We start from the raw sequence: 22,500 nt of genomic DNA, 5'->3' as shown, positions 1-22,500 counted from the left end.
CATTTTCCCCAGTTCTGATATTTTTTAATGGTCATTTTTATAAAACCCTCGGAGTTGTTTTAGCGACTCAAAATTCTCTGAATTCCAAATTCATTAATGCAATGAAATCATCACCTATTGGGACATTGGTGGAACGAGGCTTTATGAAAATGAATTATGATGAGGATGATAGATTTGGCGGGGATCGGGATGATTATGATGAAGTGGTTGAGATGAAGTCATTTCGTTTATTCAGATTATTACGAGGTAACAAACCACTAATATATAAATTTTTCAGGTCATTGAGCTCTAAATTTGAACATTTTACGACTGATTTTATTTCGCAGATTTCCTGCTAGGTACTAATAGCTGAATCACATCTGAAAAATGTCTAGAGAAATCTAGGTGATGGTGAAAATTGAGCCTGGAATTTTGCTGATATATTAGTACGTATTTTCATATCTTTAACTCATTATTTAGCATGCACGGGCGGCTTCATTTGCCTGTTGTAAATTCTGACTACTAATAAGAACGTATTTTCAACCTCGTAGCCAGAGACCTTTGAAGGAATATTAGTCTTAGTTTTATTTGATCAATTTGTAATGCCCCTTTCTCGCTGGTGAGACGGGTTCAGTGAAGCTACTGAGCGATAAATTAATTGTAAGTGAAACTAATGGATGACACTTCGATTAATGCAACGAAAAGGTACTGACACTCCCTTTGTTTGATTAGATTAGAACTCTGCCAACTAATTCTGTGGACTATAGTTTTTCCTTTATGTTTCTCACCTTTATTCGACTTAGTTAAGTTAAATTACTATTCCAATAACTCTGACCGTCCTTATTGGGTACCTTACCTGTAAAATTGAATTTATTTTTATCTCGTTGCCACCCATGATACTCGGATCAGATTTTAAGAAATCGTTTAAAAGTTTGTCACCTTTATTGAACTTGGTTATGCTAAACCACCAATCCATAAGCTATGAATGCCCTTTATGGGAACGTGCTCTGTAAAATCACCAATCCATAAGCTACGAATGTCCTTTATTGGGAACCTGCCCTGTAAAATCACCAATCCATAAGCTACGAATGTCCTTTTTTGGGAACCTGCTCTGAAAAATCACCAATCCATAAGCTACGAATGTCCATTTTTGGGAACGTGCTCTGTTAAATCACCAATCTATAAGCTACAAATGTCCTTTTTTGGGAACCTGCTTTGTAAAATCACCAATTCATAAGCTACGAATGTCCTTTTTTGGGAACCTGCTTTGTAAAATCACCAATCCATAAGCTAAAAATGTCCTTTTTTTGGAATGTGCTCTGTAAAATCACCAATCCATAAGCTACGAATGTCCTTATTTGGAACCTGCTCTGTAAAATCACCAATCCATAAGCTACAAATGCCCTTTATGGGAACCTGCTCTGTAAAATCACCAATCCATAAGCTATGAATGCCCTTTATGGGAACCTGCTCTGTAAAATCACCAATCCATAAGCTACGAATGTCCTTTTTTGGGAACCTGCTCTGTAAAATCACCAATCCATAAGCTACGATGTCCTTTTTTGGGAACCTGCTCTGTAAAATCACCAATCCATAAGCTACGAATGTCCTTTTTTGGGAACGTGCTCTGTTAAATCACCAATCCATAAGCTACAAATGTCCTTTTTTGGGAACCTGCTTTGTAAAATCACCAATCCATAAGCTACGAATGTCCTTTTTTGAAACCTGCTTTGTAAAATCACCAATCCATAAGCTACGAATGTCCTTTTTTGGGAACCTGCTCTGTAAAATCACCAATCCATAAGCTACAAATGCCCTTTTTTTTGGAACGTGCTCTGTAGAATCACCAATCCATAAGCTACAAATGTCCTTTTTTGGGAACATGCTCTGTAAAATCACCAATCCATAAGGTACAAATGCCCTTTTTTGGGAATGTGCTCTGTAAAATCACCAATCCATAAGCTACGAATGTCCTTATTTTGGAACCTACTCTGTAAAATCACCAATCCATAAGCTACGAATGCCCCTTTTTGGGAACGTGCTCTGTAAAATCACCAATCCATAAGCTATGAATGTCCATTTTTGGGAACGTGCTCTGTTAAATCACCAATCTATAAGCTACAAATGTCCTTTTTTGGGAACCTGCTTTGTAAAATCACCAATTCATAAGCTACGAATGTCCTTTTTTGGGAACCTGCTTTGTAAAATCACCAATCCATAAGCTACAAATGTCCTTTTTTTGGAATGTGCTCTGTAAAATCACCAATCCATAAGCTACGAATGTCCTTATTTGGAACCTGCTCTGTAAAATCACCAATCCATAAGCTACAAATGCCCTTTATGGGAACCTGCTCTGTAAAATCACCAATCCATAAGCTATGAATGCCCTTTATGGGAACCTGCTCTGTAAAATCACCAATCCATAAGCTACGAATGTCCTTTTTTGGGAACCTGCTCTGTAAAATCACCAATCCATAAGCTACGATGTCCTTTTTTGGGAACCTGCTCTGTAAAATCACCAATCCATAAGCTACGAATGTCCTTTTTTGGGAACGTGCTCTGTTAAATCACCAATCCATAAGCTACAAATGTCCTTTTTTGGGAACCTGCTTTGTAAAATCACCAATCCATAAGCTACGAATGTCCTTTTTTGAAACCTGCTTTGTAAAATCACCAATCCATAAGCTACGAATGTCCTTTTTTGGGAACCTGCTCTGTAAAATCACCAATCCATAAGCTACAAATGCCCTTTTTTTGGAACGTGCTCTGTAGAATCACCAATCCATAAGCTACAAATGTCCTTTTTTGGGAACATGCTCTGTAAAATCACCAATCCATAAGGTACAAATGCCCTTTTTTGGGAATGTGCTCTGTAAAATCACCAATCCATAAGCTACGAATGTCCTTATTTTGGAACCTACTCTGTAAAATCACCAATCCATAAGCTACGAATGCCCCTTTTTGGGAACGTGCTCTGTAAAATCACCAATCCATAAGCTACGAATGTCCTTTTTTGGGAACGTGCTCTGTAAAATCACCAATCCATAAGGTACAAATGCCCTTTTTTGGGAACGTGCTCTGTAAAATCACCAATCCATAAGCTACGAATGCCCTTTTTTGGGAACGTGCTCTGTAAAATCACCAATCATTAAGCTACAAATGCCCTTTTTTGGGAACCTGCTTTTTAAAATCACCAATCTATAAGCTACGAATGTCCTTTATTGGGAACGTGCTCTGTAAAATCACCAATCCATAAGCTATGAATGTCCATTTTTGGGAACCTGCTTTGTAAAATCACTAATCCATAAGCTACGAATGCCCTTTTTTGGGAACCTGCTCTGTAAAATCACCAATCCATAAGCTACGAATGTCCTTTTTTGGGAATGGTGCTCTGTTAAAATCACCAAAGTCCAAATAAGCTACTAATGTTCCTTTTTTTGGGAACGTGCTCTGTTTAAAAGATCACCAATCCATAAGCTGAACGAATGTCCTTTTTTGGGAACCTGCTTTGTAAAAATCACCAACTCCATAAGCTAACAATGCCCTTCTTTGGGTTTAAGGAACGTGCTCTGTAAAATCACCAATCCAAATAAGCTTACAAAGGCCAATGCCCTTTGTTTGGGAAAACGTGCTCTGTTAAAAGAATCACCAATCATAAAGCTACCAAAATTCCTTCTTTGGGAACGTGCTCTGTAAAATCACCAATCCATAAGCTACGAATGCCCTTTTTGGGAAACTGCTCTGTAAAAGTGATTTTTCAGGTTTCTTGAATCTCATTGCGATCCATCAGAATCAGATTCCCCTAAAAAAAAAGAAAAAAAAGTTTATGAACGTTAATTTTGGGAAGAGGTCATCAGGCACCATACTCGTCAACTGTCAGGTATGCAAGTAAAAAGAAGAAGAAGAAGAAAAAAAAAAGACTGTGATCTCTCATTTCGTATGAGTATATTCCTGTAGAGTTTCAGTCAGTTAGTTGTTAGATTTGTAGCTTTTTTTTCTTGTAACTCTGCTGTCCAACTCCTTTCCTTTTACATCTGCCATTCAGCGCAGCCATTCTCTCTCTTTCATAGCATGTGGAAGATCTAAACGTTTCAAATTAAATGAAGTTGGAAAATTTCGAGATAATAAAAAGTTAGAAACGTTATACTCGAACTTTCCTTTTACCTGTACAGAGATGTAATGTATGAGCCTAGTGGATATACCTTTGTTGGACTAAAACCATGGAAGCTATCGGAATTACATTAGTTAAGTAGGAACCATTACTGTGTAATACATAGTTTCCGTGCATGTAGTGAGAATATAACCTCAAAGGAAATCAGATATGAAGTCTCAGAATATTGTTTGAGATATTCCACTGTCAAACCTTTTTCAGATTAAAAACAGCCAATGTGTTGCATTCATCATAAAATAAGGATTTGACTCAAACTCTTGCCTGGTGTAGTTAATGTCGAGTCCTTAAGACTGGTTGTTGACAAAGGGTTAAGGTACAGGTGGAAAATTCTACCTACGGAAATGAGGTTGTGGATTTTGATAAAGGTTATCAGTGACTGAGGCTGAATGGCAGATGTAGAAGGAAAAGAGTTGGACAGCAAAGTTACAAGGGTTATTGATGACATTTGACGTAAAACTAAGCTTTGCAATCTCACGGTTTTACATTTTATTGAGAAAAAAGTGCCATCGAAAAAGCACAACGGTAAAATGAGGCAAAACGAAGTTGTATGATGTTTAGGAAAGTTAAAAATATACATGGAGAGAGAGAGAGAGAGAGGAGAGAAGGAGAGAGCGAGAGAGACCTGATGGAGGAACGGATGATGCCCGAAGAGAGAGGAGTGAGAGAGCCCCAACGTAGTAACGCTGCTGACCTAATATCGCCGTATGAGCCGAAGAATGATCAGACGTATTTTTATCTCTCCTGAGAAACGCGGTCTTTACAACTTCTTAATAGATCTTCCTTTGTTCTCCCACATTGCGAATCTTTATAAAATACTAATCAAGCGAAGGAAAAAGGAAGAAGGTTTCTTAGGAAATCTTATGTTTTTTTTTTTTTTTTTTTTTTTATAGCTCTGGACTCTCGTGCAAGGATTCATTTATCTTGATCACAAAGATTGAATGTTTCCAGAACTAGATTTATTGCGCATGTTGTTTCAGATGCAATTTTAGAATATTTTTTTATGTAGTTATTTTCTTATATAGATTATTTTGATTTAGATTTGTTTGCAGAATGTTTTAGAAGTATATGTTTCAAATGCAGAATATATTATTTTAGATTTATTTAAATTTTTCAATTTATTTTAAAGAAATGGGGTTTGGGATTAATGAAATAAATTTCAGTTAGTTCTTAATAATAGTATCTTTTTCATATCTTACAGTTTTAAGTTTTCAGGGGTGACATTCTACATAATAATATTATGCTATTTTTTTACCATATGAATTATGAGTCATGACTGCATTAAAAACGAGAGCACTGAAAGACAGCATTATTTCTTCATTACGTTTCTTTTGAATCACGGGGCGTGGAAACCCCCCCCCCCCCCCCCCCCCCCACCCCCCCCCCCCCCCCCCCCCGTTACGTCGATAAATAATTTATTTTTCGATTACTCGGCGAATAACCCTGCAATCTATGTTATTGTTGTTGTTTTTGTTGTTGCTATTGTTGTTCTTATTAGGGGGTTAGGGAAGCCCTATGGAAAAGCCCGAAAATGGTGTGTCCTGTCGAGTTAAAGATACAGAAATTTTAGGATAGAATAGTTGTTATTTATTTATTAGAATAAAAATGTAGAAAAATAAATAATGTGCATGTTAAACAGTATAGAGCAATTATTGCTAATAGAAATAGCGTAATTTTTAAAATTTTCGCTATTTAACCGTAGATTTTAGCGCACGCAACACGTAAGCTGGCGGTCGGATCACGCCTTGATAACGTTACTTTTCGTCAACCGACTATGGGTAAAGTAACTATACATCCAAAGGAAATAAGTGTAATTTCGAGAAACAGAAAAAAAGATAAATGAAAAATTTCACTGATGAATCTCCCTTCATCTCCCTGTATTAGTTCAAGAGAAACTCAATTTCATGGCTTTGAAATCGTCCATCATCTCTGATGGTACCCCCGTAATCAATTCCAAATCCGTTTCCATCAAGAGTGTGATTGATGCTCTTGTCTTTTACATTTGATGTAGTTTCCGGTATTTGAAATTGCCTTATTCCCTTTTTCGGTATTCAAGAAAATATCCGTCATTGGAGCGACATGTTTGTTTGATAATTAGTCAACTTTAAGCAGAAAGAAATGGTAAATAGGGAGACAGACAGGTAAACAGACAGTGGTCGAAGATATGAAGTTTGTGTTAAGCTCGCATTACGGGCTGCTCCATGAGCAAGAGCCCGTGCTGGCATAAGGTCAGCTAAATCTAAAACAACATTGTGTTTACTATTTTTCTCTCTCAAAAACTGGCATCCCGAGAGAGAGAGAGAGAGAGAGAGAGAGAGAGAGAGAGCGAGCCTCATAAGTCATGGAATATAGAGTTTAGGCCAAAGGCCAAGCACCAGGAGCTATGAGGTCATTCAGTGCTGGAAAGGAAATTGAGAGTAGGTAGGTTTGAAAGGTGTAACAGGAGGAAAACCTGGCAGTTGCACTATGAAATAATTGTTAGGAAGGGGTGGATAACAAGATGGAAGAAGGAAAGTACTAATGGAGGTAAAGTAAAAGGAGTGAAAGGGATTACAGTTAAGAGAAATAAATGTCAGGGTGCAACTCATTCATAGGTAAACGACCAATTGACAGATATGCTGACGTAATTCACCTAAATCATAGTCACAAGTACTTTTAATTCGAGGATCAGGTCATCTGATCATCTTCGTAATAGATCTTCCTTTCAGATGTGACATGGCGGATCTCTTGAAAAGTTCTGAAATGAAATGAAATTTTCACTTAAAAACGAAAAAATTTCCACTTTTTTCTTCTTTGAAGGTCATCTCAATGTTCAGAAAGCTTGTTCTCGATGTTTTAGGGTAACAATGTATGTCTGTGTGCGTGTGTGTTTGACAGTCTTTTGTAGAATATTTCTGAAAATATTAATTACAAAGAAGATAACGGGAGAACTTCAGTCCAATGCAGTCACCTTAACGTTTCGAACAATTTGTTTTCAACGAAATAGTTTAGATTTTTTTTTTTTTTGCCAATAAATGTTTGTCTTTTAGTTGCCTCGGTTTCAGAGTGTTATCCCTTTAATGTTCCCTGAAAAAAGATAAAGTGTCCAAGCCTAAGGATCCGGGAACTGGAAGTGAATGTTGTAAGAAAGGTAGAAAATGTTTAAGGACGAGAGAGAGGTTTCTTAGGAAATCTTATGTTTTTTTTTTTTATAGCTCTGGACTCTCGTGCAAGGATTCATTTATCTTGATCACAAAGATTGAATGTTTCCAGAACTAGATTTGTTGCGCATGTTGTTTCAGATGCATTTTTAGAATATATACTACATAAGAGAGGGAGACTCTCTATACTTCATAACTTGGCGCAGACCATGATCAGCGATGGTTAACATATTCATTGCTGATAGCAACTGCTGAAATTTTGTTGACGAGTACAATTTTTTAAGTAAGTTACAATATTGTGTGGATATGTTCCAAAGGATGTTGTTAACACTTTTTAATGATAATGATCGAGTCTTCTGCATCAAATTAAGAGATACTTTAATATAAGACCTCATGGAACTCGTTGAAATCTAGTTACTTGAATTAAGATCTCTTAGAACAATGTGTTATTAAAGGATTTTCAATTTTAGGTTATAATGAACGAGCTAACAAACCCAAAAGATTTCCTTTCTAGTTCCCTCATTCAATATCTGATTTAAGAATACAATCTCTCTCTCTCTCTCTCTCTCTCTCTCTCTCTCTCTCTCTCTCTCTCTCTCTCTCTCTCTCTCTCTCTCTCTCTTAGGAATTAGTAGTAAATCAAGGGTAGGAAAATGTAAAATATGGAGAATTATCAAGTAAATGTGCTTTTAATATATGAAAGAACAGAACAGGATGTTCTATTCACTCGTCTGTCCCCCCCTGGACGTGACCCCTTGGACTTGACCCCCTGGAAGTGACCCCTTGGACTTGACCCCCTGGGCGTGACACGAGATTGGCCGAAAAATCGAATTAGTAGAGGAGACGAAATCAAAGAGAGAGATGAGAGACGTTGGTCAGTCAAGTCTTGTGATATTGATGCCAGAGTTTTTTTTATTTATTTATATTTTTATTTTAGTTATTTTTCATTTATTTATTTTATTTTTTGCTGGCAATCTTTTGTGGAATAGTTTTGAATATAGTATTTATACATAATATAACGGGAACTCCAGTCCAATGTTGTTAACAAACATATGATTGTCACCTTGGATATAAAAAAGCTCTCAAGACTTTTATTTCACGCTTTCACAACAATAGTAGTCGTAGGAAACTGTTGTTAATCCATTGTAGAACTCGGTCAACATAATTATGAAGAACTGAACAGAAGAGAGAGAGAGAGAGAGAGAGAGAGAGAGAGAGAGAGAGAGAGAGAGAGAGAGAGAGAGAGAGAGAGAGAGAGAGAGAGAGAGACGTTCGAAGCATAGTGAATAACTCTGAGATAGAACTAAACATGAAATAAGGCTTTTGATGGAATGTATGCCCGTAGACACAAATGCAGGACAGAGCTGTATGCAAACAACACAAGTATTTCAAATGTTATCCCAAGCGATGACCACCACTTCATCACCCAGTGAGAATCTGATTTTATGTTTTAGGAAAAGATTTAAACGTCAGCCATGTTGGTTGCTATTGCTTTCAGCAGATATTTACAGAGAGAAAACAACATAAGTAGAGGCTGAATGTAACCCCGTTGTTCAGATTAGTTGCTAATACAACATAGAATGTTGTTTCAATTTATCTCCGGAAAAAATGCTTTTATGTATATATTTTTATTTTTTCGGTAAACAGGTAAATAAAAACCGCTGTGTAATAAAGCCCCGATATCCAGCTTCCAACCGGTCATGATGTGTGGAGCCGAATTTCCAAGCGAATTAAACCCCTCTCGTTTAAAGGGCCGGAATAAACATTAATCTCATGTGCTCTGGTGTTTGTTCCAGTCGAGGTGAACACGACGCATCCAAACAGCGCGTGTGATTTGTGGCAGGTTTCACCCAACACAAGTTGCGAACAATGAACATTTATTTCGGCCCACGCGACCAAATGCAAATCCGAGAGCGATCGAAAATTATTCATATTGTGACGCCTTTTCATCTCGTTTCGTTTCGTTTTTCTCTTCTTTCGAATAGCGAGAGGTGATTGTGTGTGTGTGTGTGTGTTTTTTTTTTTTTTTCTTTCTTTTGTGACCCCCAAATATTTCATGACCTTTTTACGGTTTCAGGTTTGGATGTGGGATGGAAATGCCTCTTTATTGTACCGCATTCTATTTTTTCTTTTTTTACCATGATGTGTGTATATGCGATCGTGTATGGCAAAGGTGTTGTGCGTTGATTATGTTTTGTTTATAGTATGAAAACCATAAAAATGAGAATGCTTGTGTTTGTTTTCACTCTTATCAATTGCAGATAAGTAAGGCCACGATGAAAGTTCTAATTTGACCTCCGGAATAAGTCACGAACTTGCTGATATTAATGAAATAGGAGTCACTACTGAGAGTTGAATTTCCACGCGATGTCTGTCTGGGAGAATATTGTATTTTTGCCTCACTGAAGAGTTGCAGTATTTACTGAGGTCATGATACGAAAACACACCACTCCGCGGACTCTTCTTGACGTAGCGCATGATTTATACGAGCTCTGCTATTACACCTCTATAAATCAGAACCCCTGCAAGAGATTAGGAATCTGTAGTAATAAATCTATCTTGCTTTTCAAACAGACGTCATTATCAGTGCTCACTTTGATTTATACAGCATGATGCTTTGTGTAGGTGTAATTCTTTGTGGTTTTAAGAACAACTTGGGATGGAAGCATCAGCTCTGAAATGTTGACAGAAACATCGAGTGAAGTAATTGCTATTCTAGGAGTACACGGTAACTCACTGTCAAATTATTATTATTATTATTATTATTATTATTATTATTATTATTATTATTATTATTATTATCCAGAAGATGAATCCTATTATTTGGAAGCACCAGCTCTGAAGTTATTACGATTCCAGGAGTACAGGGTAGCTCACTGTCAATCATTATTATTATTAAAATTATTATTATTCGGAAGATGAACCTTATTTATTAGTAAGAACCCCACAGGGTCCATGGACTTAAAATACAAGCTTTCAAGGCATAAAGAGGGAAAGATCGCTTTAATATCTTTAGACATCAATGAAAAGAGTTTTGTCTAAGTGACAAGTTTCCTCCAGACTGTCGAGACAATAATTTACTGTCCGAGGTTTTTAATTATTTGTAACAATGTTGATTAATTGTACCGCTTCCTCTAAGAATGGGACGACGATTAATCAACGTTATTGCAGTTTAATGAGGGACTCGTGAAAACATCGTTAGAGGGAATCTAGGAGACAGCGGCCTTCGGTGGCATTTCGGTTTGATTAATACAGCCGCAATTTGTTTTGCTTGATACTTTTAAGTCGCGTTTTGCGCGATTTTGATTCTGTACTAAATAAGGAAAATTTAATTTTTGTTAGAAATTTAGTTATTGGTTCTGGAAGATGACGGAAACTAGATAACATTGCTAAACAGCCTTTAATGAAAACCGTGTTGTCTTTCTCCTTCGTGGGAAAATCCCCCCTCGTATTAAATGTTCTTTTTCTGCGTTAGTGTTTGTATGTTTTACAGTGTTGACAGAAAACAGTCCGCCTGAGTTATTGTTTTAGCAGTGCTTGCAAAAGCCTGCGTCCTTTGCCGAGGGGGGGGGGGGGGTGGGTGGGGGGGGGGGGGGGGGGGGCTGTTGGAGGGGTGGGGGACAATTTTTTCTGGGCAGGGAACCTACTGGGGAGCACTGACTTTTTTTTTTTCACAACTTTGCAGAACGACAGAAGGTTTTTGTCATGTTTCCAGAAGAATGACTTTTGTGAAATGTTGCCAGAAGAAAATGAAATATATTGTCCGAAGTTACGTAAGAACAAAGTCCAAACAAAGAAATAAGTGAATAAATAAATAAATAAATGTGTAAATAAATAAATACATAAATAAATAAATGAAGGTGCAAATACATACATAAATAAACAAATAAATAAATATAGAAATAAATAAATAAATAAATAAATAAAGATGTAAATAAATAAGTAAATACATAAAATAAAACGAAGAATATTCGCATCATTGAATTTTCCTTTAGGGTGATGATTTTTTTTTTTTTTTAAGTTCTCATTTTAGTTTTCTTCTCGTCGAACAGACGCTTTAGGCAAAGTGACCTTTGCAGTGCCTTCTGCCGGCATAAATCATGGCCCGCCTGCTCTCGATCTCCTGTTAATGCTCTTTGGCAGCATACGTAGCACCTTTGGCCCATTGTTATCGAGCCCAGTTTCAAAGAGACTTTAGGGTACCTCCTCCTATTTTCTCACGCTATGAATTGCTATGTATCCTTTGTTTCGTTCTGGTGGGCTTCCTACTTCTTTTGTGTTGGTGTTGTGTAGCAGGTAGGATTATCGTTTGTTACGCACGTAAGTGCACGTATGTGAATATGTAGTATGTGCAATTTATGAATATACACATGGGCACTCTTATTAATTGTTAAATTAATTGCCTCTCCTCGTGTATTTCACTGACGTGATTATGCAGGGAAGACTCCCGCAGGCACGCACATATTTATGTGTATAATTATGAGTGTAAGCATGTATACAGAGACACCCACCCACCACACACACACACTTATATATATATTATATATATATATATATATATATATATATATATATATATATATATATATATATATATATATACATATACATACATACATACACGCACACAAACATACATACACATATATATGTGTGTGTAACCATGTATATATATATATATATATATATATATATATATATATATATATATATATATATATATATATATACACGCACATACAAGAATTCATTATTTTATGTATTTGGTGTGTATGTATGTTTTGTGTTTGTATGTATGTTATAATATATTATATTATATTATATATATGTGTGTATATTTTCTCCTGTTTGCTAATGCTCAATTTTTAATATTTATTAAGAGAACAGTAAATCTGTGAAGTTTGGTGGAAAACAGGATTTGATATCAAAACTTTTTCCCTAAACCAGTGGTACTCGAATGAAGTTTGTCATGAGATTTAATGGGTTTTCTGAAACCAAAAGAATATATATATATTTTTTTGTGATTTGTGGATGGCTATGAAAAATAGTGCAATGTAAAAATATTGAAGGGAACAGTTGCGCGGATTATATAGATGAAGGGTAAAGGCAGTAGGGAAATAAATGTTTAAGTAATATTTTGGATTTTCGTCAACGGATATCAAAATATGAACGGCTGTGTAGAATGTGCCATCAATCCATCGGATACGCAAAGCTGATCACCGATCTTAAGCCCATTAAGAGATGTAATAAGGTCATCTGAAGATTTCACAGGGAAAGCTGTACTCAATGTTTTTTTTCCAACATGGTTTAACCCAAACTCTACAGCACTTCATCCACAGTTCAAAGCCTCAGCCATTGACACAAGCACAGCATTGCCATAGAGTAATAGCAACTTCCACAAAGCTTTCGTTCGTCTTCATTGCTCTTTCAGAAGTTGCAGCTCTGATGCGTGATATTTCCCATTATTGGTCTGACCCTTTTCCAGGTAATCTATCGTAGTAGTGTGTTTCCATTCTTCCTTAGAACAATAATATTGTAGTGAACCAATATCTCATTCTTGGTTACTGATTTCCTGTGGATGTTGTCTGGATCGGCTGGAACCGAATGTGGTGTCCTGGAACTTCCCTATGTGGCTAGAGTCTGTTCCTGCCAACATCATCTTTCAGATTGCTAGTCATCTGGAGATGTCAGACAGAGTATTATTCTAGAGACACTGAATGGCATTCTCGCGTCCTTCGGTAGTTCGACTTTTTTGGACATCCGGACCTGAGGGCTTTATTTAGTGCTGTTCCTGTCCCACTTGAATTCATCAACACCTTTCACAATTATGGAATGGGACGAAGTGTACTTACCATATCAAGGTGTTTTGCTCAATTATCCTTTTGTCGGTTCTTCATCAAGGTGCGGTCTAATTTTGTTTACGATCTCGTATGTCTTCTGAATATTTTTGATATCTCAAAAATTGTGCCTCTAGAGTAAATGCAAAACTGATGAGGTATTAAGTGGCAGAAAGGGAAAGAGTTTGTGTGTGTGTGTGGGCGCGCGGAAAGAAAGCCAAGGAATTTGCAGTGACTGAACCATCTTTACACTGATACAAACCGATGGTCAAGACAGATTGACAAAGCTTGATAACATCAGTCTCTTGGAAATGTCAAATCTCAAAGAAAGAGAAGGTAGCACGAGATTTGGGAAATGTTCTCAATGATATTCCTTTTACTGCTGACATAACTGACCTTTCTTTATTTTCTCTGACTTTCTCTTGATGTAGACATTTATTTCCTAACACACTGGACAGTACGATACCCCTCTTTTTATGTTGCGCAAAAGGATAAACATAAAGAAAACCCGTGTCATAGATTCACTCCGTGAACCGACAGACAGACACGGCGACGAGATGGGAAACGAACGTAAAGCGGAAAAGTGAATATACGATACTGTCCCAGGGGAAACATAAAGAGAGGGCGAGTGAACAAAAACTGTAGCTAGGGCGAGATAAGACCCCCCATAGATGTCAGGAGGAATAAAAACGCGAGACGAAAAGGCGTGAAATATAGTTCCCCATTAGTCGGGAGAAAAAGAGAAAATGGTTATTATCATTTCGGCGTCGTTTTTTATGCCTTATTTTATTCTTATCTCCGGTCACCCGATTCTGTTGCAGTTCTTTATCTTCCTGATTCTCTCTCTATCCCTTCTCTCTCTCATCTCTCTCGCTCTCTCTCCTCTCTGTCTTTTTTTTTTTTTTTTTTTTTTTTTTTTTTTGTTAAGTTTTCGTTTTAAATGGTTTTATTTCTGATTTTCTCATTCGAACATTCGAAGTGCTTTCGTAGATTCGTAGAGGGTGATAGTTTGTCCATTCTCTCTCTCTCTCTCTCTCTCTCTCTCTCTCTCTCTCTCTCTCCTGCCTTCATGTCATGTATTTCTTCCTTCTTATTCCCTTCGAGATTTTTTTGCTCCCTCCCTTCCATTACCTCTTCGATTCTAGCTGAACCTTTTCCTTCTAGGCAAGCGAGAGAGAGAGAGAGAGAGAGAGAGAGAGCTCATGGTTCGTTAGACTCTCAAACTTAGCCTTTTCTGGCTTTGTGTGACCATTGACAAAAGCTTTCTTTTAACGCCCAGCTTCATTCGAAATTCTGTTACTTGTCAGGTCTGTCTGTCCGTCTGTCTGTTTAGATGTCTGTCTGGATGTGCGGCTTTTATTTACGGTCGTGTAAATTCCGTCTGTTGGTCTGTGCCTAATTTTATTGCTGTTATACATTTTTTTTAAATGTAATGACAGTCCTCATGGATGCATAATTCTATTATCACCCAGTAATGTAATTTAATTTAATTTTTTCTTTTGCAAAGTACGTGTGGCAGAAAAGCCTTTTTTCTCTGATAATCAAATTTATTTTCATGATTTCATTATTATGAAGTCTGTTTGCCTGGGTGTAAATTCTCCTGGGTCTCTACTTATATTTTATTTTCTGAATGATTTTTACTGTATTTTTCCCATCAGACTGACATACGAAGTCTGTGTGTCCTATTTTATCTATAACGTTTCTACCAGTATACATTTTCACACAACTGTCCTCGATCTTAGAGAATCGCTGTGTTAATCGTCCTAAATCTCTTGGGGTTTTCCTTAGTTATCCAGTAATTATCTTCCCCCTCTGTCTCGAGGGCATGTCCTTAGCCTCTAATAACGCCTCACCACCCTGTGGTTCTTCCCCTAATCTGAGCTTGTGGTTCCCTTAACTGCATGGAACATCCTTGGTACACCCCCGTGTGTAATCTGAAATCGCCTGACTGTACCCTCGTCAGCATTAATTATGAGTCTAATTCGTTTTTGGACTAGTTCAATTAGCCGTACATATTTAACCGGAATGCTACAGTGACCCAAGGTCTTCGTAAATATTGGTCTGCGGACAACGTCTCAAACAAAAACCATCAGAAAGGGATTTTTAAATTCCATACACTGATTCACACAGGAAGGTCGAAGCACAAATATTTGACCTGTGGAAACCTTTTCGAAAAACAAGCTTCTTAAGCACTGAGAGACTGACGAGCTTGAATTAGTTTGTGAAATTATTTATGAGTCCGTACCTTCTACCTCAAAACAAATCACCATAAGAAATTTATATTCTTAACTTTTTAATAAATGGCATGGACTTTTTATGCAAAAATATTAAACAAACGATGTCACTGTCAAGTTCCATTAGGCAGCAAATGGTTACCATAACGGCAGAAACATAAAGAGATATGATGTTTCTACGACCATTTTGCTAGTGTCCATTTCTTTTTCAAAATAACTTTTATTAGTATCTATTGGCAAAACTTATCTACTACTTCTACTCCAGTAAAAATAATAATGTAGATGTTAACTTCAGTACATATAGTTGCTGTCCATGCATTAGTGACTGAATTAACGACACTAATGGCGATGTATGAAAAGAAATAAAAATGTTAATAACAACAGCAATAACATCGTCGAAACAGGCCATTACTTGTAGACAGCAGTAGTGCTCACAATGAAAGTAATGTTAATAACATCCATTCAAAAAATTTTTTTTAAATAAATTCGTTAGTGTATACATCAGTTCCAGCTACACTGAAAACAGCAGCAATGTAGCTAACAGTCAAAATGAAAAGGTAAAAAAAAAAAAAAAAAAAAATTCGTTAGAGCAAGCAACGGATGCCGTAATTCCTAGGGGGTTCCCATTCGTTAGAAATATCACAGCGCATCAAACCAGAGCAGAGCGCAGGTAAATCCGGAAGCATCGTTGGGTCCAGTTTGCAACGGGACTGGTGAAAAATCACAAGGGATAAAGTACCTGTATTGCTGACAATTTAAAGTGCAGGTGTTTTATTGTAGTTGCATCTGCGTGGGATGGGATGCAGGTTTGCATTTCACGGTTACTCATATTTCGGCGAATGAGAGAGAGAGAGAGAGAGAGAGAGAGAGAGAGGAGGAGAGATAGGAGAGTGAGAGAGAGAGAGAGAGAGATAGAGAGAGAGAGAGAGAGAGAGAGATTGTCAAAATGAAGGGTTTTACTGTAACTGTAGTGTACAGATGAAAGTTCGCATTTGAATGTCAGTTATATTTCGGTGAGAGAGAGAGAGAGAGAATTTAAGGGGAAGGTTTTACTATAGTAGATGTAGGTGTATATAGGCAAGGTTGCATTTGAATGCCAGTAATATTTCATTGTGTTTGTGAGAGAGAGAGAGAGAGAGAGAGAGAGAGAGGAGAGAGAGAGAGAGAGAGAGAGAGAGTCTGCGCAGATACAAATTATAGCTTTAATTTCTCATTTCGGTAAGAGAGCCCCAAAAGGAAAAGAAAGAAAACCGGTTTAATACGAATATTTTAGCCATATCTGGCCGAACGCAGTTTTGCATTTTACAACCAGTCATATTTCAGAGAGAGAGAGAGAGAGAGAGAGAGAGAGAGAGAGAGAGAGAGAGAGAGAGAGAGAGAGAGTCGCATTGAGTTTATGTTGTGTCCTAGTTTTCTTGTTTTGTCCACGATTTTATTTGTTTGTTGACTTAGACGATATATTTTCTTTTCATTTCTTTTTACTTTGGATGCGACTCTTTTCAGTTATTGGATGATTAATTTGCCCCGTCTTGCTCTGTCTTTGTACTTTTATGTGTGTGGTTATTTATTTCTTGCTTCACATTATATTCATCTTATATGTAAGTTTGTGTATTTGAGTCGGGTGTTACCTTTTGCTTTGACCTTTCTTTGCTGCAAAGAAAGTTCCTTGAAAGCAAATCCTTAGATTTCTTTGTAAGTGCTGGACGCAGGAAAATGGTGTATGTAGTGTTCGTTGGAAAAGATATCTCTACAATTGATTTGACATCAAATTATACTTCAAAGACCTACTAATAAATACATGTAAACCCAAAATAATAAAAAAAAAAAAAGCGATGAACCTTTTAGGAAACGACTTCTGTTATTGTAAAACGATTCTCCAATCTGTTGGCTCTTGAAGCCAAATCATTGGTCCGAATTTTCGTGGGTCCTAATTTGCGTAGGCGACGGTTTCCCTTAAATTAGAATTCCTGACATTCACAAGAGAGAAGGAGAAGTGCTTTATGTGTTCTCTCTCTCTCTCCTCTCTCTCTCTCTCTCTCTCTCTCTCTCTCTCTCTCTGCAGAAAGTGACCTATTTTCGTTGTATTCATTTATGGCCATAATTTAGCTAAATGCTTAATTCCACAAAAAATCTAATAAATTTTATATTTCCATCTGCTCTTATAAAAAAAGAATATTTTATATTTCCATCTGCTTTTATTACAAAAAAGAATATTTTATATTTCCATCTGCTCTTATTACAAAAAAGAATATTTTATATTTCCATCTGCTCTTATAAAAAAAGAATATTTTATATTTCCATCTACTCTTCTTAAAAAAAGGAATATTATATATTTCCATCTACTCTTATTAAAAAAATATTCTATATTTCCATCTCCTCTTATTAAAAAAAAGATATTTTATATTTCCATCTGCTCTTATTAAAAAAAAATATTTTACATTTCCATCTACTCTCATTAAAAAAAGAATATCTTATATTTCCATCTGCTCTTATTAAAAAAATATTTTATATTTCCATCTGCTCATACTAAAAAAACGAATAATTTATATTTCCATATGCTCTTATTAAAAAAGAATATTTTATATTTCCATCTGCTCTTATTACAAAAAAGAATATTTTATATTTCCATCTGATTTTATTAGAAAAAAATAGCACGTGTATAATGATACCTGTCATTCAGATTAAGCAAAAATGCCCAATCACTTTCGAAATACAGATGAAATATTGGGAAAAAAGAGAATTTAAAAAAATATTATTGACAGTATGATTTACACCAAGGAAAGGAAACAACAGTTGCTTACAGACCAGGTAGAGGGTTAAGCTTCTTGCAGAGTACTCCGTTCCCCCTGCAACATGCATTGAATTATGTCAAGCCAGCTTATTACATCATTAGTAAATGATTATCCAAAAGCCGAGAATATGAAGGACAACCTTCTTTCCCCTTCCATCACAGTGGTCGCTTTGATCGAGATTGTGGAATGGGTAACAGCTGGGAAAGGGAAAGTGATACAAACTATTGCCACTCCAGGTAACCTGAAATAAATTATAAGCAAATGTATAAATGAATATATGATATACAGTAAGTACAGTATAATACGGAATAAACTGCAAATAAAAAAATGTATAATAGTAAATGAGTATCTAAATAGTATTTTGTTATTGTAAGATATACACAGACTTAATCCATTACGTAGATTCGACAGTCTGGCAACAAATTATGTGAATAAATTAGTGTGTCTGACTGCAAAATGGAAGCTTTTAATAAATACTTTAAACAAAACTATACAACACCAATATTAAAAGAACTATAGTATTGGAGTACTAATTCAAACCTTTTAAATCTTCAGTTTCGTAACTTTCGTGACATAGTTCAGCTTTTAGATACATTAAATAAATTAGATAATTGTATTCAAACAAGTTTTTGTAAGCAGCCAAGTGATAAATGCATTGAGAATCAGTTTCTTGATAAAATGCTGACAGTTAGATATATTCTTCCCCGCCTGTAATAACATTAGCAGTTAATAAGCTGGTGTCCTAAAGTAAAATGTAAAAAGTAAAAAATATCCGTTTATCGTAATATTTAGTAAAAAATTATATGTTCAGTTTTAATATGTAGTATCATATTACATGCTGCTTAACATAAACATTATTACCTGCTGCTCAGCGGCATAATTAAAATGAAATAGGTATCCTATTGCCTGCTGCAAAAGCACTAAAGCAGTAGCAAGAGGTGTTTGATTCAGGAGGATCTGGGGGCCCATCCTGCAAGTCAATGTCCTAATATCTTCGTTAGTGTGTGTGCCCTTTTTACTGTATATTTTTTTCTTTTTGTATTTCCTACGGGTGGGAGTAATTTAGATGCATCTTGGCAATGGTGCAAGAGTGGCTTTATTATGATTCAAAAATTATTAGTTTTGCAAATAAAATCCTTAAATTACTCTCAATTCCCTTGTGAATCTGAGTTCAAGGAAAGACTATTTAAAGATACAAAAAGTCTCCACAGAAATTGGTATTAAGTAACAAAGCAGTTTCCTATATGCTTATAAAACGTCAGAGTTTAATTGAAATAGTGTAAACAGTGAACATTGTCACAATGCATCGACTATCTTTTTGAATGTCTGCTTCTTCATATTTCCTGAAAACCAGATTTGAATAGAAAGTGCAAGTCTCTCTCTCTCTCTCTCTCTCTCTCTCTCTCTCTCTCTCTTAATATAAGTCATTACATTTTTTTCATGTGTTATGGGACAGTAAACGCATTTCTCACTTTAGCGCCTCAGTGGCGTGCTCGGTATGGTCTTGGCCTGCCACCTCGGTGGCCGCGAGTTCGATTCTCGGGCATGCCACTGTGGGTTAGAGATGTGTATTTCTGGTGATAGAAGTTCACTCTCGACATGGTTCGGAAGTCACGTAAAGCCGTTGGTCCCGTTGCTGAATAACCACTGGTTCCATGCAACGTAAAAACGCCATACAAACAAACAAACAAAACAAGCATTCCTCACTTAACGCCAACAATCACACTCACCAAAACCTCAATGAAAACCTAAGGTGAATTGGCTTCTGTAGAAATAATAAAGGAGGACAGTATTAACTTCAACCTGATGTTTTGTGTGAAATAGGTTCTAAACATTTTCAACGTTATTCCTAAAATTGTCATCATACCCTGTCACAAAATAACTAATTCAGCAAAAACTATTCAAATGTTTATTTCCTTATTTACCGCTAAGCCGAATGTATTAAATATGTGTATATAGTTGCCGGGCTGTGGACAGTGGAATATATTATATTGTTACCATCTGCACTTAGAAATATCCATATCATGTGGGTATTGTTACCTGATACTTAATCTAATTTGCGAAAATATACGTACGTTGATTCTCGCACTAATGCTGGAGGTTTCTCGGCTTAATATGCATAATAAAATATGTACATAAATTAGTATTTCCCAAAGTAGCATATACATTATCACCAGAAGTTGCAAGATAAGATTGTTATACTAAAAGGTACAGTATAAAAGAGAAGTGTAATCATTAATAACGACCACTTTTAAGAATCTCGAAATGATAAGCTAAAAGGTCATTGTAAAATGTATTTAGCAGGACGCATTTTTCCAGCAGAATGATATAAGTGTAATATTACCCTCTGGCATGAGCACATGCAGAATAATATATGCACATTGCTACCTTCGGCTACCAGCGTTTCCAGTCATAAAGAAGGATCCCAAGCCATCATGCAGCAGAAATTAAGAAGTAGCAGGAGCTGCATGATTCAGGGGAACCTGGGGACCCATTATGCAAGAATATTGCAATTGCTCGTTTCGTGCAAAGGGCCTCTCTGTGCCCTGCTGCAGTGCAAGGCATCCTATGCATCTACGTCAGGGGGAATTTATGTTTAAGCTATGTCCTTGGGAACGCTAAGTTTGTTAGCGCATGTGCTTCCAGTGTTATGTCTTTATTTTTTTGGGGGGAAGGGGGGATAGTGGTATGGGTGGGGTGGTGTAGGATGTGGAGAAGTGAAGTGGAAGTAATGTATTTTTATGTGCTAGCGTGTATCACATTATATAATTATGATTTGTCGTATTTTTGCATGATTTCTACGTTACTTTACAATAAATGTTGACATTTTCACGGAATACTTTTATTAATTTTTTATATTGGACCCTAAGATTTAAATTGCTATGTTTAACTTATCGCAAAATATTGTCCTTAAACGGCATTCTGTAAATCACACTATATGTGATTTGAGACAACGTGGACAAATTTACCTCTAAAACATTACAGACGGCTAAACAGTTAAATCATAATTTTTTTATCAAGTAATAAAAAGTCATTGGGAAAAAGGCTAAGTATGCTTACTAAATGCTCTTGCCTTTTTTTCTTTTATTCTTTTCAACGTTGATTTATAAAGAAAAATATATTAATTATAGATATGATTTGTTTAGCTCCAGTTCCACAAATTAAATTTGTAAAAATTGCTACGAATTTAGATTTTAGCCCCTCATTAATTTGAAATTCTTCTCTAATCATCATACTCTTAATTTAACATCGAATCGTGCATGAGAAATAGGAAAAAATCATTCAGTGAAATCAACAGAAAATTTTTTATTATATTGTTAATTTTAACTTAGAATTGTCTCTTTACCCACTGTTTTAAATCGATTGTTTAATAATTGTTTAACCGTAAAAATATTGTAATACATTTTTATTTGCCATGATGGATGACACCCAAATGATGAAGAGAAAACAGTGCCAAAATTGTCGCTGGCGAGCGGTTTTCAGCTCTGACTGCGAAGAGGTTGAACGCATCCCTCTATTAAATTGCGAGGAACGAAGGGGATGGAGGTAAAAGGCCTGGAATCTGTCCTCGAGCCGAGTGGAGATAAAGGGAAATAAAATTCAGAGTAAAAAGACAAAAACTGATAAAAAAAAAAAAAAAAATCTGGGTGGAAAAATAAAAGTTAGAAAAAAAAGAGAGAGAGAAGAAATAAAAATATGGCTAACTGAATTTGCAAAGCGAACGGAATGGAACAGTCCTATGTATTAGGTTAGTTCTGTTGGCGGAGAATTTATTTTCTCTCTCAATCGATCTTTTTTTTTTATCTTTAGGTACATTTCCGATTCGGTTGCGTTAGCCAAGGTTCGAGAGAGAATTTTGTTATTTGCATATTCAATCATTCGAAATCTTTTGAGTATTTTATCCCTGGCTTCCAACTATTTCTTGGTGTGCGTCTTTTATGCAGGTCTTTCCATTTCCGCTTTCGTGTTTTTGTTCCTTTTCTCACATCCGTTGGGTGTAGTGGTTGCTGTTATTGTAGTGGTAGTACTGTAGGAATCATCATAGTAATAATATAGCCACATTTATGTTGAGAAAAAGAATTGCTTTTAAAACAATCATGCCCCACGAGACACTTTTTTTGTTTTTACTTTCATTTTTTTCTATCGTTTTCGTTGATCACATTATAATTTGTTTTGATTTAAGTTTCGCGTTGTATATATAAAATTTCTTGGGTTTTTTATGTACCATTTTCCATTAATTTTTACCTTTATTCGAAAATGCAAAATTGGGATATATCTGACGTATACAACAAACGCACGTTCGTGTAACTAGTAGTATAACTATGCAGTTGTATTTTCAATTGTCTTCCT

This window comes from Macrobrachium nipponense, chromosome 34 (genome assembly GCF_015104395.2).
Source record: "Macrobrachium nipponense isolate FS-2020 chromosome 34, ASM1510439v2, whole genome shotgun sequence".
Lineage (NCBI taxonomy): Eukaryota > Metazoa > Arthropoda > Malacostraca > Decapoda > Palaemonidae > Macrobrachium > Macrobrachium nipponense.
Note: the sequence above shows the minus strand (reverse complement) of the source record.